Source organism: Mustela lutreola, chromosome 7 (assembly GCF_030435805.1).
Source record: "Mustela lutreola isolate mMusLut2 chromosome 7, mMusLut2.pri, whole genome shotgun sequence".
In the NCBI taxonomy this organism is placed as follows: domain Eukaryota; kingdom Metazoa; phylum Chordata; class Mammalia; order Carnivora; family Mustelidae; genus Mustela; species Mustela lutreola.
This window is the reverse complement of record NC_081296.1, coordinates 83,031,363-83,047,769: the sequence shown is the minus strand read 5'-3', so window position 1 is coordinate 83,047,769 and position 16,407 is coordinate 83,031,363. Positions and strand designations below refer to the sequence as shown.

General features: G+C 36.6%; 1 long non-coding RNA gene across 1 annotated transcript in view; it reads left to right on the top strand.

Annotated features, from left to right (window-relative positions):
• LOC131835331 (uncharacterized) overlaps positions 1-6,410 on the top strand; it is a 35,621-nt gene extending 29,211 nt beyond the window's left edge. Inside the window, exon 4 of the long non-coding RNA XR_009355131.1 lies at positions 6,232-6,410. This is a non-coding gene — a long non-coding RNA (uncharacterized LOC131835331). The remainder of the gene's footprint in view (positions 1-6,231) is intronic.
• Positions 6,411-16,407: the final 9,997 nt, after the last annotated feature.

Sequence of the window (16,407 nt, the reverse complement as noted above, 5' to 3'; positions counted from 1 at the left end):
ACAGCAGTGATCAAGAAAGTCTTTGTCCGTAAGTTATCTGCTAGCCAAAATGTAACATTGCTTGTAGTGATTTCAAACAAACAAACAAACAAACAAACTTGATGTTAGGAGAATTTTTGTGTGTTGGTAATCCATACAACATGATACCATGAAATTATTAAAGAGAATGAGATAAACATGAATGTACTTTTGGGAAAGTTCTTGAACAATCGTGAAGTGGAAAAACAAGTCACATTAAGTATGCATAATATAGTGTTACCCCAAAGTTTGTCAAGATACACACACACACACACACACACACTCATGTGCCTATAAAATAAAACATCCAGAAGAATACATAATTCACTCAGGAGATCATCACTGGGAAGCTGCATGGGAAAAGAAGGAGATGTCAGACTATTACTCTTAATTTCATAGAATTCTAAATGGCTTATTTCTTCTCATAATCATATATTAATTTTTAATAATTAAAAAACTCCATCTCAGATGTTTTTAGAAAGAAGTCTCTCAAAAGTTCATTTACATTGATTCCCAGAGCATATTGGGATCTGTTGGCGGACTTCACATTTCCACTTCCTCCCATGGGAATGGGTTCCTGCTTAATTAAGTGACCCAGCCTGCAGCGAAGGTATTGGCAACACCATTTGGAACACCTAGATGTATCCCAGGAGTTCCATTCCTTAACTGGGAGGTCGTCCATCAAATAGAGAATTGACTTCATTTTTGAAGTGCAACCCCTTCGCCTTATAACATTGTTGACTAAGTTTCCCCTCACCATTGTGGAGTCCTCACACTAGAAGTCATCACTGCTGTTGGTTGGTGTTTGAAGATACCAAGGGGAAGAGCTATCGTTTATTTCATAATCTGAAAGTGATCATAAGGTGTTCATTTTAATAGTCTTCCCTTTATATTTATTGCCTAGGCCAAACAGGAAACAATCTGTAGGCCTGACACTTGGTTTTGCAAATACACCTTTCCTGGCAATGATGATGGTCCCAAGGCAGCAGTGGCATGGGCATCTTAAAATAAAACATCTTTCTTACGTAGAAGAGGTTTACAATTCTCTAAAGGTTTTGTCATGGCATTTAAGTAGGCTGATATTCTACAGAGTAGTCATACCTGCACATTTGATGGATTATATTTTAGGAACAATGATTGTTTTCAGTGTGGGGAAAAGCCTCCACAGACGGATTGATACTGGGCTCCGTGCTGGGTCTTATGCATTAATCATGAAGTATCATGCTTATGCAAATGTGTAGACTCCCAATTAGGCAGAGAGCACAGAGCCCTGGGAATAATGTTATGGGCTATTGGGCCTTTGAAATACACTCCTTGGCCAAATTTTCAAAAGCAAAGCAGATTTGAGATGCCTTTTTACTCTTGAAAACAGGTGTACAATTGTCTTCTTAGTGCTTATTTCATGCCTTCGACCTTAAAATAAAGCTTTCTCCCAGTTGGCATGATTTTCCCTCATTGCTCAACAGAAGCAGTGGAAATTCTGAATCACTGACAAGAAAATAAAATGTTCATTCAAAATCTATACGTGCTAAGAATATTGAGGATACATCAATATTTGGGGTTTTGGGTCACACATTTTGAATGTTTCATGTATTCAGTTTTCCTCTGGCAAGCTCTGCCATCTCTTATATTTTCTGTGATTAATCAAAATATTCAGGTTTCTATGTTGTAAATCCTCTGCACATGATGCAAATATCATGAAGAGAAAACACAAATGCTGGGAGACAGACTTTTGCTTTTATGTATTACTTCTCATTTTCAAAACTTTACTTTGTTAACTTGAAACTGCTGATGTCTTACCCTGGCTCTTATTATCATAAGACACTTGTTGGATCCACTCCAGTATCTGGCGAGGATGTAGTGGTGGGTGGGAATGAGGGAGAATAAGAAGAAAGTTTGGAGAAGTTTTTGCTCTCCTTCATTTAAATCTCTCTTTCTAAGGTGGTCATTTTGAGTTTGGTTATGTCTACTTGCTATTATTCAGATGAGGCATATAGACTGGCAAATCGAATGTTGCTACATAAGGAAATTTCGTAGGTTAGGAGAAAGGATGAAAAGATGTTTTTGTAGTCGTATATACAGTAATCCTTGCCTCTAACTATCTATTTAACAAAAGCTTCAGACACATGTTTGAACATTTGTTATTCAACTGGGAATCAATTGAATAAGAAACCAGTTGAAGGAAATCCCTGCTGCTTTCATCAACAATATCTAGGACACAGCTGATTGATAAGTCATTTACTATATAAGTCTTGCTTCCCATACAGCACTCACTCATGGCTTGAGTGGGGTGGAGGACTGGCAGGGATGGAGAGAAAGAAGGAGAGGGGAAGAAGAGAGGGAGGGAGGAAGACTATAGGCTTAAGGGAGAAAGAGAGAGCTGGAGACCTTCTTTATAATATTTGAAAGTTGAAGATAATGTCTGGAAAACCCTCCTTCGTGGGAAGAAAGGACTTCCTGACTTTTAAAAATGGTGTTAATCTACTGTGCTGTTTTTTCAGAATGCTCCTGGCTATGTGAGTAGCACTTCCAATTAGATCTCGTTGAAAAGTTTGTACAGAAGTCTGTAACCCTCCAAATGCAATTTATTACATTAGGCGATTCAACAAAAGATTGGCTTTTCTTAGCCCAAGCCATAAATGGCATTGGCAAGTTAGTCCAGTCAATCTTTTTCAACATAGCTTCTTAATCCTGGCAACAAAATCATCCTTCTTTCTTCTCTTTCTCATTGTCTCTTTCTTTTTCACACACCACACACACATGCATACACGATTTTAATGATTAAACATTTTAAGTAACTACTGCTCCTCACTTTATGAGCACTGTAGGGAAAAAAATGCCTCTGTGTAATCCTGTCAGTGGAGAAACTCATTTCTAAATACATTATTAAAAAACCAGGCCCACCGAGGGGACTTTGTAGGGCATGTCGTATGTTTCCTGTGACTTTTGAGTAGCTGTGGAAAGGGAGGTGTGCCCATTTGACCCAAGCAGGACCTGCTCTATAATTGAGGCCCTCCCTTCATCTCCAAATTTGGAAAGTTTCACTCTCCCCACTGGTGGTGTCCTCTGTGAAATCAGAAGCCTACAAAGAGAAAGATCAAAGAGTGAGAGAAAGGCCATGGTACATCGTTGCAGGAAAACATCTGATTTCTGTTGCACTTAGGTTTATTTAGGTGTTCTCTGTTTCCATAGTGAAAAACAAAGCAGCAACTGGAGAAAAAAGGCAATAGAAAATTATGATGTCAAGCTGGAATTTGTTGAATGGAAATTAATGAAACTTAATGATGCTCCCGAGTTTTCTCTTCTACAAGAAGGTTATAAAAGGGCTTTTTGTGTCCGTGTATTGCCTTGCTTGCTTCACTTTGTGTTGTTACTTTGGTTTTTGTGTTTACTGTGCAAGAGAAGTATTTTTTCCCACCATGGTCTGGAACAAAGGGCAGAGTAGTGCTTGGTGATGACAAGTATCATCATATCCTTAAGAAAAAAAAAGGAACATCATATCCTTAAGAAAATAATCTGGTACTATAATCTGGTAAAATGGAACTCTTTCAGACAGGATAGCCTTGGTCAGTAGAAGGTGGTGATCTTTCCTCACAGAAATGCAGAGAAATAAGAAAGGACAGACTTCAACTTCCTAGGGCGTCCCACCACCCAATACCAGCCATCCCTTACATTGAATAGGTCTTCCAACCCTGTTTATTTATTTATTTATTTATTTATTTTTTTTTTTTTTTTAAAGATTTTATTTATTTACTTGAGAGAGAGACAGTGAGAGAGAGCATGAACGAGGAGAAGGTCAGAGAGAGAAGCAGACTCCCCATGGAGCTGGGAGCCCGATGCGGGACTCGATCCCGGGACTCCAGGATCATGACCTGAGCCGAAGGCAGTCGTCCAACCAACTGAGCCACCCAGGCGTCCCTCCAACCCTGTTTATAACTGAGCCCAAGAAAAATATCTCAGCATGACTCTGCCAGTTAATTGCCACCAAATTTGTTCCATCCTTAATATAATTTTGTCATCTCTCAGTTAGCTACAGTAAGCTGTTCTGTAATAATAGTTTGCACTACTCTCCCCCATTCTATTTAGACTTTACTTCTAGTTAGAACAAATAGCAGTTTTCGAAGTGTTATGTGGGGGCTCTTGGAAGAGCCCCAAGACCCTGTCAGGAGGTCCTCATGGTCAGAGCTATGATTTTGTAATGTTATTTGTCTTTTCTACTCTTATCCTCATATATATGTGCAGTAGAGTTTTCCAAAAGCAATATGAAGTGTTCCATAGATTTTTAAAATTGATTTTAATGAGTTCATTGATAATTTTAATTAATTAATTAATTTAAAAGATTAGAAGCAGATATTAGATTCCAGCTATCTTTTATTAACAGACATTAAAGAGATTAAGAAATTTGCAAAAATGTAAAACAGTGCCTATCTTCTTATTAATTTTTAAGTAATATTTTGGAAAATATAGTGATATTTCATAAAATATGTTTATATTAACATGTGGTAGGTTTATTATTATTTTAGGCTATTTGTAAATACATGCTTTTAGATTTTTTTGAGTTTTAAGAAAATGTCTTTAGGATCCTCCATAATTTTTAAGAAATTTAGGGAATCCAGAGGCCAAAACATTTGGGAATCCTTAGCTTACAAAGTGAGCAGAGCAGAGTCAAGGTAGGAAGTGATGCCTTTATCTTTAGCATCTCAAAGTCCTTATAAATTAAGTACAGCTGGGCCTTGTTTATAATAATCAAGTGTATTAATATTAATATTCACAATGAAGATAAATTGTGGTAAAATTCAAATTTAAAGCAGCTTTGATGAGTTTTTTAAGTGCACTGTGACTAGTTTTCAAAACTATAAGTGCATTTTCAACTTTTTAAAAAAGATTTTATTTATTTGAAAGAGACAAAGACGGAGTGCATGTGAGAGAAAGAGGAGTAGGGGAAGGAGAAACAGACCTCTGGCTGAGCAGAGAGCCTGATGCAGGACTTGATTCCAGGACCCCAGAATCATGACCTGAGCCAAAAGCAGACGTTTAAGTGACTGAGCCACCTGGGCACCCTCAATTTTCAGCTTCTAAGAACATATGTAGTGCAGCCTGATGAACATATTGGCCCTTATTCTAGGTGAATTAAAGTAACACTCTTTGGGTATGAGAAAAATAGCAGTGATTTAATTGGGCTTTAAAGACAATGAAGGTGAAAAATCTGTATTTGGTCTTTTTTTACAAAAACTATAAAACCAAAGTAAGATATAGGGAAAATGAAAATGTGACTGGCTCTAGAAGAAAGAGATCAATATCCTTTTCAGAACCAATTTATTTTCACGTGAGTTTTGTTTTGTTTTGTTTTAAGGTAGAAATAAGAAGAGCAAAGAATCATCCAAGGACAAACTAGATTACTCTGCCAGATTTGCCACAGAGTGTTGCTATTTGAGATATTATTTAAAAAAATTAGAGCAGGGAAACTGGATTAAAATTGGTTTGGGGAGAATCAAGGGAATCAAGAATTGAGAGAGAGAAAAGCAGAGTTGACTTTGGGGACCCACAGAGAGAGCTGTTTTGCTTGAAATTAACAAATGGGTTTGGCTCTAGCAAGGAAAGTCTGAACTTGAACTATACAAAAGCCGAAAACACTAACTGTCCTCAGAGAAAAATAAGAAAAACAGTCCAGGACAAGTTAACAAATTGCATCTAGTTAGTAATAAGAGCATATGTTGACTGGGGGCGTGTGTGTATATGTGTGTGTGTGTGTGTGTGTGTGTGTGTGTTTGGTACTGGTGTCAGGTTTCAGAGTTTGCTGCACACACTCTCACACACTCTTGATGACAGGGAGCCCGCTGTGTTTATGGGCCCTGAAAATGGTCCATTCTAAGGAGGAAACCAAAAAGCCCAGAGGTATGTGGTTTTTGAGCAAGTCTGTCCTTTGCAGAAGGAGAAACATACATCTACTTCTCTGATTTCTGGAGTGTGCTTTCCTGTACCCAGAAGTCCACAGTCACTGCTAAGAGTCCTGTTCCTGATAGCTAGTTAAAGTGCCATGTTTTCAGTAATGGCTACCAATTCTGACATTTGATTTTTAGCAGTTTGGATCAGTTGACATTTGACTGGCTCTTGAGTTTACTATCAGACGATGGGCTTTTGCTTCTCTTCAGTTGTAAGATTTGCTGAATTAATTTTTATCAAAATTTTCAAAATTTTTATTAAATTTTTCAGAAACAATACATCAGGCCCCTCTCCCTGGAAGACAAGCTGGAAGAACAAGAGGACAACAACCCAAGGGTCGTCATAAAACTGTACAACCCCAACACCAGGGGAAAATAGTATATTAAGTTCCTGGTATTGCCTCATGGCCTGTTTATTTCTTAGATTTGACTTTTCTTTTCTTTTTATAAAATTCTTTCTCAACATTTTTTTTTTCTTTTTACACACTTACCATTTCAACTAGATTCTTAGTACAACATATTCCATAGTAACTTTTTAACTTGAAAATTTTCACACATACTTTTTTCTTTTTCCTTTTTCTTTATATCTATATCTGTATAAAGATATATAGAGATGTAAGCTTCAATGTAGTCCTTTTCTCCTTATTCATATATATATATATATATATATATATATATATATATATGTATATATATATATATGTTTTAATTTCCCTGTATCTCTGGGAAGTAGTGTTCTTTAACAAAGAGAACAAAATACACCCAGGAAGAACTCAAAATGTTATCATCCTTAGCCAAGAAAAGGACAAGGAAGATCTTTCCTCAATTTAGAGCTCTTTATAGAGTTTGTCATTAACTGAACACAAAAGGTTAGAATGAAAAATTTTAGTCATCTTCATCATAGATGTGGCCAAAGTCTCTACTTAAATTTTCCACTTAAAATATGTCATATCTATGCATGCCTAAATTGGAGCTACTTAAAATCAAACTACCTAATAGTACTGAAACTTTTTATATGATTAAACCACATGATGGAAAAGATAAAGCACCCATCTTCCTGCTCACACTGTAGGGGGCCAAGAAATGATTTTCCAAGTTGTAGCATCTAAACTATGTGTAATTCCTAGGTTATTCAGAGATCTTAGTCCCTTAAAGCTCAAACATATAAATGTACACATGTAAACATACAACCTGCTGAATGCTGCTCAAAAAATATGGGAGGGGCGCCTGGATGGCTCAGTGGGTCAAACCTCTGCCTGTGGCTCAGGTCATGATCTCAGGGTCCTGGAATTGAGCCCTGCATCGGGCTCTCTGCTTGGTGGGGAGCCTGCTTCCTCCTCTCTCTCTCTGACTGCCTCTCTGCCTACTCGTGATTTCTCTGTCAAATAAACAAATAAAATCTTAAAAAAAATTTGGGAAAGAGTTAAATGTAGAAAATACATGTTACAAGTAGAAGTTAAACTGAAGAGATTGAACTAATAGACCCCTTAAGCAGTTGTGAGGAAGCAGGCTGCAAAAAACATACCACCAGAATTAAAAAGGAAAACAGGGATGAGAGAAGTAAGCTGTGGGAAAACAAGCTAGGACTGAAAACGGTTAACACAACACACACACACACACACACACAGAAAACAGGCCCTGGTTTTAGTAGCTTTACAAAAATTTCTGAAGGAAATTTAAGGTTTCTTTGAATATTGATGGGCCTAGGAAGTTCATATCTGGTAAGGAATGCTAACAAGTGTTCTCTGTAGCTACAGTGAGTGGTCAGACACCCCTTATAGAAAGTTTTTTTTTTCTCTCTCTCTCTCTCTCTCACACACACACATACACACACAGTAAATCTGGTGATTGGCCCCCTGCAAAAGATATACAAAATCACCTTAATTTTCTTTCCAACTTTGAAGCTATGAGCATTAGGGACCTTTGGGTAGTTTCCTTGCTTGAGATTGTATGTCTACTTTCCTTTTATTTAAGTAGTTGCATTGGATTCAAGGTTGGTTCTGGGTTCTTGCGTATGTTCTGAGATTAGGGTCTTAACTATATTAAGAATGAATAATACTCCAGAAAACTTTCAGAATGAGAAATGATTTTAAGGATATTTAAGAATGTAGAACAGAGAAAGAATGTCTTAGGGAAGTGGTGAAATAGGTTGAGATTGTTTGAATTAAAATGTAGGACTCATATCCTAATAAAACAAAGGTCTTCCTTCATAGCTGAGGTGGTGAACATTATTGTCTGAACATAGCTTTCTGTAGGGTCCAACGTAGAAACTGACTCCAGATCTTCTAAATCAGAGGATCTTAAAATGTTTTGTGCTGTCAATCTCTTGGGCCGTCTGGTGAAGCCTGTGGACTATTCCTCTGAATAATGTTTTTACAAAGGCAGCCAACTATATTAAAATAGAAATCCAGGTTCAGAATATATCTACATTATATTCATGCATATCCATGCATAACCATACATGGATATAACACATTTATATCCACAATATATCCATATTATATCCACATTATGGGTATATTCTAAAGATGGAGCCAACAGACTCTCTTGATGAACTGGATCTGGCCTGAGAGAAAAAGTTAAAAAATGACTCTATGTTGTTGGCAGAACAAATGAGAGTGTGGAATGTCCACACTTAAACTGTCTTCAGTCTAGTAAAACTAAAACCCCTTGACACTTAAATGCAGGGGAAGGAACAGAGGCCTACTGCTTCGGATAATTTTTTCTCATTATTAAGACATCCACTAAATTGGTGATGGTCACTGAGGCTTCTTCTTTTTTTTTTTTCCTTCCTCCAGATTAAATTTGTGAAAGAAAACCAATGAGAAATGATTGTTTAAAAGTGCATCTTTCGATGCAATATGATTTATTTGTTCTATATTTTCCTTAATTGGCCATTAACTAGTTATTAAATATTTTTCATGCTAAAATAATGTCAGTTTCTTATATGGTTGCCACTCAGTTCCATGTAAAGGTCTACTCATAGCTAGCACTGCCTTGATGCTTGATAAAGTGTAAATAATGCCAAGAAGATAATGGAGAAAGTATCACAAGCACTTACTGTGAGCTCAGCAAGTTCAGGGTATTGTTGACATTAACAGTCCAACATTATTTAGAACTCGGGGGCTCAGGGGTGGCTCAGTGGGTTAAGCCTCTGCCTTTGGCTGGGGTCGTGATCCCAGAGTCCTGGGATTGGGCCCACATTGGGCTCTCTGCTCAGCGGGGAGCCGGCTTCCCCCTCTCTCTCTGCCTGCTGTTCTGCCTACTTGTGATCTGTCTGCCAAATAAATAAATAAAATCTTAAAAAAGAAAAAAGAACTCATCATATTTGGCTTTTATTCTGAGTATATCTGATCATTGTTTCATGTGTTATTCTTTGGAGTAGTTAATGAAATGCATGAGGTGAACTTTCATCAGGGAACAAGGAACTGCGAAGTGTCAGCCTCACAGCCCTCCCCATAGGGGTCAGCAGAAGGCGAGTTAATGAGTGGCCCTGCTCAGTACACAATAATTGAACCTTGGGTTAAGCACGTGGCTGGGGCTTAGATTCCTGGGTCTAATTGTCTTAAATGACTGAAGAATAGGAAACAGGGAGCTTACTATGTTTGCTTTGAAATGTTCCTTCCTTTACCTTTGAAACTGCTGGTTTTATGGTCCAGATCATTCTAAAAACCCTGCTCTCTGTGACTATTTATGGCTGTCAATAAGGAGAGAAAGGAGTAGGAACATAAAGGATGAAGTTTAAACTTCATGCCAATTTATAATGATGCCAATTTATAATGTTCTGGGTCCTTTTTTTTTTTTTTCTTTTTAAAGTATGTTTCTTTTTCTTCAGTGTGGGGTCTTGAGCTTCAGGTTTTGGAGTTGGTAAATTCTATTTTTCCGACAATAAATGTGAATCTCCTAGATTAACATGTTTCAGAGAAAACAAAGTTATAAAAAGCATGTGTGTTTGGTAAGGGGAATTGTGGACTTGGAAGTGGAGACGACAGGAAATCTTTGGGATGGAGGAAATGGATGAAGAGAGAAATAAATGGGGAAAGCATCAAGCTCCCTCTGCTTTACCTGTACAATTTTCAAAACCTTGGAACTAAAGTGAAGAAAACCACAGAGAACAATTAATTCCATCTTCACTGTGTATAATGTGTAATTTGCTCTTTCAGTTAAGGATATGTAACACCAATGACCAACTGTAGGCAAAAGTATAAAGTAAGTGAGATTATTTTTAAAAACTTACCATTCCTTTTTCATTGGTCTTTAGTCTCCGTTTGGGTCAGTCCTATTAGTGCACCTAGTAGGTACAGGTACCCTCATTCCAGACTCCTAGGAATTTTCCATGTGCGCATGTTGTGTCTTCTCTGACCTCCTTAAAATACACTTGTTCAGTGTCCCAGACTTTCAGAGCCAAAAATGTGATGAGAGTTAATTAAATATTGTAAAAAAAAATCTCTAAATCTTTAATTAACAAAATAATAGTTTCTGGGTAATATCTGAGCTTTTAACTCATTCTAGATAGTAATTTCATTTTAACAAGATACTCTTACACCTTACCTAAAATAAATAGAATGGCTATTTTAGACTATAAGAGAATAGTGAGAAGGAGATCTATGTATATGATGGTTCTTTCAGTTCCTTTTAAACTTGACCTTTAGGTGACCACCTGTTCAGACCAGGAAAACATGTAGGTCAACAGCAGAAAGACTATAGCTTATAATCATACAGATACAGACTACAATGTATCTCCAGAACTTCTATCATCAAAATGATAAAATAATTAGTAAATACCAATCATTGGTAAATATCATCGGTGAAGGAAGTAAAAGGAGTTTGGTATTATTTATGCTGGGAGAAATTTGGTTAATATTTTTAGGAACTGAATCTGAAATTGTAGATTCCCTAGGCATTCCATTTCATAAGATTCAAAGAAATAGGCTGTACCTTTAGTAGAAGAAACTTAATTTAAGACCCAAGGAAAACATTATGCCATCTCTAGAACCTACATTTAAAGGATTTTTAATTTCTCTGCTGAGCTTTATGACCACATTAGATACTTCTCTTGATTGGCTAAGTTTGCTTATCAACCCAATGACATGTTTGTTTCCTAATACTAAGACTTGGAATCTGTGAAGCTTCCCAGCATTGTCCCTCTCCTCACACAACCTGAGGCAGCAAAACAGGGTGGTTCTTTCTTGGTTGTGAGCTCCCTCAAGGAATATCAAGAATTTACTGAAATCTCTGCCTAATTGCAGAGAATAAATTCTCATGCTGCTCTTTTGCAAATATTTCAAATTATTTGTCTAACAGTAAATTAGATCTGACATGTTAATTGGTTTAGGGAGCCATGCATGATGTTTGCTCATTTGCGACTAATTTCTAATACATTAGTATTTTTGAAAAAAAGTAGATCAACTTGGAGAAAACTGGGTCTGGAGTTCAATCACCCTGCAACTTCTATTATCAGAGAGATCACACACACTAAAATTAATGTGAAAGGTGTATAAGTGGCTCATTCCAGGCCTGGCTGATGACTCATATGACTGTAAACACATAATTCCACTTCATCTTTCCTGGGGTTTTTCCTTCAGTAAAATAGATCTAATAATACCACATACCAGCCTCATAAGGAAATTGGCAGAATTAATGAGATAATAAAAATCGTGGGAAATAGTTGTTGAAAGGACCTCAGGGTCCTTTACACTCCCTCCTGCTGAGTGGGAACATCTGACCTATCCAAATCCCCAAATCCATTCTTTCAATGTTCTTGAGCAGACTTAATCACTTAGGCTGGAGAAGCTGCTTCCGTTCCCCCTCAAGTCCTCCTCAGATTTATCAACTTGGTGATTGAATCATTTATCACAAAGTTGAACCTAAATCTCCTTTTTGGTGGCAGATGATAGATAATTCTGTGACTTTTTCAGAGAACATGGCAAATGGCGGCATGATCCAGAAACTCCATGGACTCATTTGGAAATAGTACATCTTGCAGTTGTGTGTTCTTGTTTTTTTGTTTGTTTTTTTCCTCAGACTCCTTTTCCTTAAGGTTGGTTTCTGGTGAATGATAGAGAAGCTGGATACATCAAAAGACAGTCTTACAATGAATACAACTTATTCTTCATACAAGTCACTATCAGTGATAAACAGAGACATTTGGTAGCTTCATGAGATTTTTTTAGCCAGTTATGTATTTTTAAAAATACATTTTTAGCATAGAACTATAAATAAACCAGAATGTCATGTAGCTAAGCAAACTTTTGGCACTTAGGAACCACTTTAAGAGGTTCACAAACGGGTGCCTGGGTGGCTCAGTGGGTTAAGCCTCTGCCTTTGGCTCAGGTCATGATCTCAGGGTCCTGGAATCGAGTTCCGCATTGGGCTCTCTGCTTGGCAGGGAGCCTGCTTCCTCCTCTCTCTCTCTGCCTGCCTCTCTAACTACTTGTTGTCGCTCTCTGTCAAATAAATAAAATAAAAAATCTTAAAAAAAAAAAGAGGTTCATAATCTCAGGCCATTAAAAAAATATGTGAACATTGTATATATAAAATATACATAAATTATATATATATAATGTATATAAATAAATATAATAAGACATATATAGAACATATATAAAACATTCTATATATCATATATAATGATTATGTAATGCTTTTATATAAAATGATTTTTAAAAAATTTTATTTATCAATTTGATAGAGAATAAGCAGGAGGAGCAGCAGAAGGAGACAGAGAAGCAGACTTTTCACTGATAGAGAGCCCAACCTCAGGACTCTGGGATCATGACCCGAGCTGAAGGCAGACATTTAACCAATTGAGCCACCTAGGCACTCCTATATATAATCAGCAAAAGAGCAAAGGCAAATTATATATTAACCTTATCTTTATAATTCCATACTGTGGGTTCAATGAGGGAGCTAGGGAGAAAGGATTTCTTAAGATTTCTAAATTATAGCTGGGGAAATTGAAAAATAGACCAGAGCCACAAAAAATGGGCTATAGAACTTGTACAATGAAAGACATTAGTTGCTTTTGCTGGTTGGATATATGTATTGTATACAAAATTTTAGGATAACAAGTAAGAGATATTTAAAAATTCATCTTTAGTTGATTTGAATTGTTCTTGGTCATTGGTGTTCTATTTTGTGTAGTCTAATTAATTCTTACTGCTTGAGTCTGCACCCTGGGGTGATTTTAAATAAGCAAATACGCAAAGAGTTTTCATTTGCATGGTGATGTTGACTCATTGAGTAATTTTGTAGTCTAACTTCCTTATTTTCAGCCAGGATTAATTTCTTCTCTTTCTTTACAAACACCACACACACATACACACACACAATTATACACTTATCTTACTAAAATTTTTAAATGCATTTCTATGAAAGATTATGATATTTTTAGGAAACTGCAATTTTAAGCTATAAATACTAATTATGTTAATTATAAATATTAAATTTTAAATTATATAAATAAATAATCATAGGAATATAGGTGGTTTTTTCCCCCCTGCTCTTTAGCATTTAGGAAATATAGCCTTGAAAATTCTAATAGCCATTTGATTTTAGGTTGCAATTTTACAAATTCTGCTTCCCTCCAAAATAGTATTTTTAGAAAATAACTATCAACCCCGACCCCATGTCTAAATAGATAATTTTAAATATCCAATGTGTCAACTACATGGTAAACTTCTGTATCTCTATCTTCATACACTTTCCTTCAAAAACCTCTCTCTCCTCTTATTGTAGACTGAGAACTCAAGCAGGCAAATCTCTTTTGGGTTTATCCTGACATGGTGATTTGACCCTAGAAGCAGGGAAAACAAGAACTGATGCAATCTGTTTTTGCCTCTTTACCTAAACAATAGGTAATAATAGGTTTTATATCCTCAAATTTCCAGGAAAAGAAAAGAAAGAATAGCACTTAAAAAAAAAAAAGAAAAGGTAAGACAGGAAAGCATGAGCAATGAGTGACGGAAGTTTGAAGTAATGAAATTGGAGTCTTCCAAGTGTCAAGTATATTTGAATGTTATTCTGTTTTATTCCAACATCTCTTTAATATCAAATAATCATAATTTCCAGGGAGAAAATGAAGAGATGGAAGCGATGCCACCTTCTAACAAGTAAGGCAGGGAGAGTTGAAACTGCAAGAGAGGATAGGGTTGGATTATGAAGTTGGAAGGTTGGATGGGTCATGCTGCAGACGCCCAAGAACCTGCAGAAGTCAAGGATGGAAAAAAGCCAAGTCAGCCTGAGGGAGTTGACCAAAACCCATCGAACTGTTCACTCTCAGGGGTGAGCACAAGGCAAGTATGGACTCTAATGAACAATAGACCTGAGCCATCCTGCCAGAGGCCTGATGATGCTATCCATGTACTTTGGGGACCTGTGTGATACTAGAGTTTCCCTCCACCTTTGTCTCATGTCAGTAAGATACCAGCTGACACCAGATATGTTCTGCTATCATCTTGGGAAAGGAAGTAGGGAATGAGGAGGTCACCTGTGACATTAAGCTTTTTTCTTTTGTTTTTTTTTTCAAGAAAGACAATACTATCTGACAGGACTTCTTTGATTACTGAATCAAACTAAGCCTAAACTTCTACTAAATACATAGTTTTGCCTATTAACCAGAGGATGTTGTCCTGAAGGGAGCTATAAACACAATCAAGGCAATATATCTTCTGTGCATATCTAACACAGTATAATAAATTTTATAACACTGCTATATGCAGTGGAGATTAAATGAAAAGGAGAAATTCTCCTATTCTTTACCAGAATATGACTGCAATCATTTTCTTTCCATGCATTTTGGAAAGCTAGTCCTTCACTGAGAGGGATGTTATTCTGTGTGGTGGGATGGTGGGAACCTGCATACATTCTATTCTGAATGACGAAAGTTTGAAATTCTTGTCCACTATCTGCAATCTGTTTGGTTCTTCATACATGAGAGTTTTAAAAACACACCCCTCTCCAAGTCTGAACACTTTGAGTTACAGGGTCCCTAGGCCATAGTAATGTTTAGGCAGTGTTGAGAAACTCTGGTCGGGTCCCCTAGGAAGGATCCTGTGAGCCACCTGCGCAGCACTGTTCTGAATCTGGGAGAGTTGCACAACCTTTAGCACGCTGAATGGCTGCCAACTTTGTTCTGCACACTTAAGAAAGGTAGACTTTCAAAAGAGTAAATGTTTTTCCATCCTTTAACATCTATTTAAAGTTTTCTTTGCTGTGCTAATGATTTGGAGTCTGATAGAAAGCACTGGAGTTCTTTGCCATGTTCTTGCCCCTATCTATTAAGTCCTACCTCCTGCTCAAAAGGCAAGTGCAATTTAGGTGAATGAAGATGACTTGAGGAAATGTTTATCTCTGACCCATAGTTCTTCCAAGCAGTACAGACAACATCTTCTTGGGTCCATTAGATAAAGGAAAGCTGATGGTTTCTGGTATTAATTGTATGTGTCTGGTAATTGGTATTTATTTTTATACATGGTGGGCCACTTATAAAATGATGAACCCAGTGTTCAGAAAGTAAGAGGAAAAATTAGGATCCTAACCTGGGATTCAGAAGGATTTATCTAGGCTCTGAAGCTACCCTCCACTCAAAGAAACTTTTCTTCAAATTCAGGGGCACTACAATTTATTAATTTGAATTTAACACTGAGTTACAAGTGTTAAGTTCCTTTTTTGGATGGTGAACTTTGAACTTCCTCTTAAAGTACTGGTTTTGTAATGGAGATTTTGCCACTGATCTAACTCTGTGACTTTGGATTTGTTTAACTTTGACATAGCAGTAAGAACACTCTAGCAACCCCTTGTGCATTCAAATAGCCTTGCCTAAAAAGCTGAACCAACAAATCTTTAACAGTTACAAGAGTAATGTGTATTGAGAGGCAGTTACTGGATAAAAATTGGGTTCAAGATGATTTTCAATCGAGCTGATTCAAACAAAACCAGAGAAGTGTCATAAAAATATAATTTCACACACAAGGAGCACATTCAGAGGCTGATGCTGCAATATTAATGGACACTCTCCCCCTTCCTATTTCCATCAAAATTCTTAGCTATAGAGACTAAAATGAGAGATTGCTATTGTATTTTGAAGGCTGGATGAGGATTTTAGGAGTAGCAGCTTAGAAAAGACAACAGCTTCACGTAGTCAAAATATTAAAACTTGTCTCCTGTCATTGGGCTTCAGAATTATAAATGACTAAACGTCTAGGAAATCTAGTGAAATATATATGAAAAAACTCGGAAGAAAAATTTTTTGAAACAATATCAGAGAAAGATCTCAGAGTTGTATATATTTAGCAAAAAAATAAAAACTCAACCCTAGAAACTTTTCCATATATATTGGATTTATTATATTTCTCCAAAGCAATTTGAAAAGCACTGAATTATATTCCCTTTAAGCTTCCAAAAAAATAAAAACACCATAAGTAATAAAAGCAGAAAAGTTGACTCT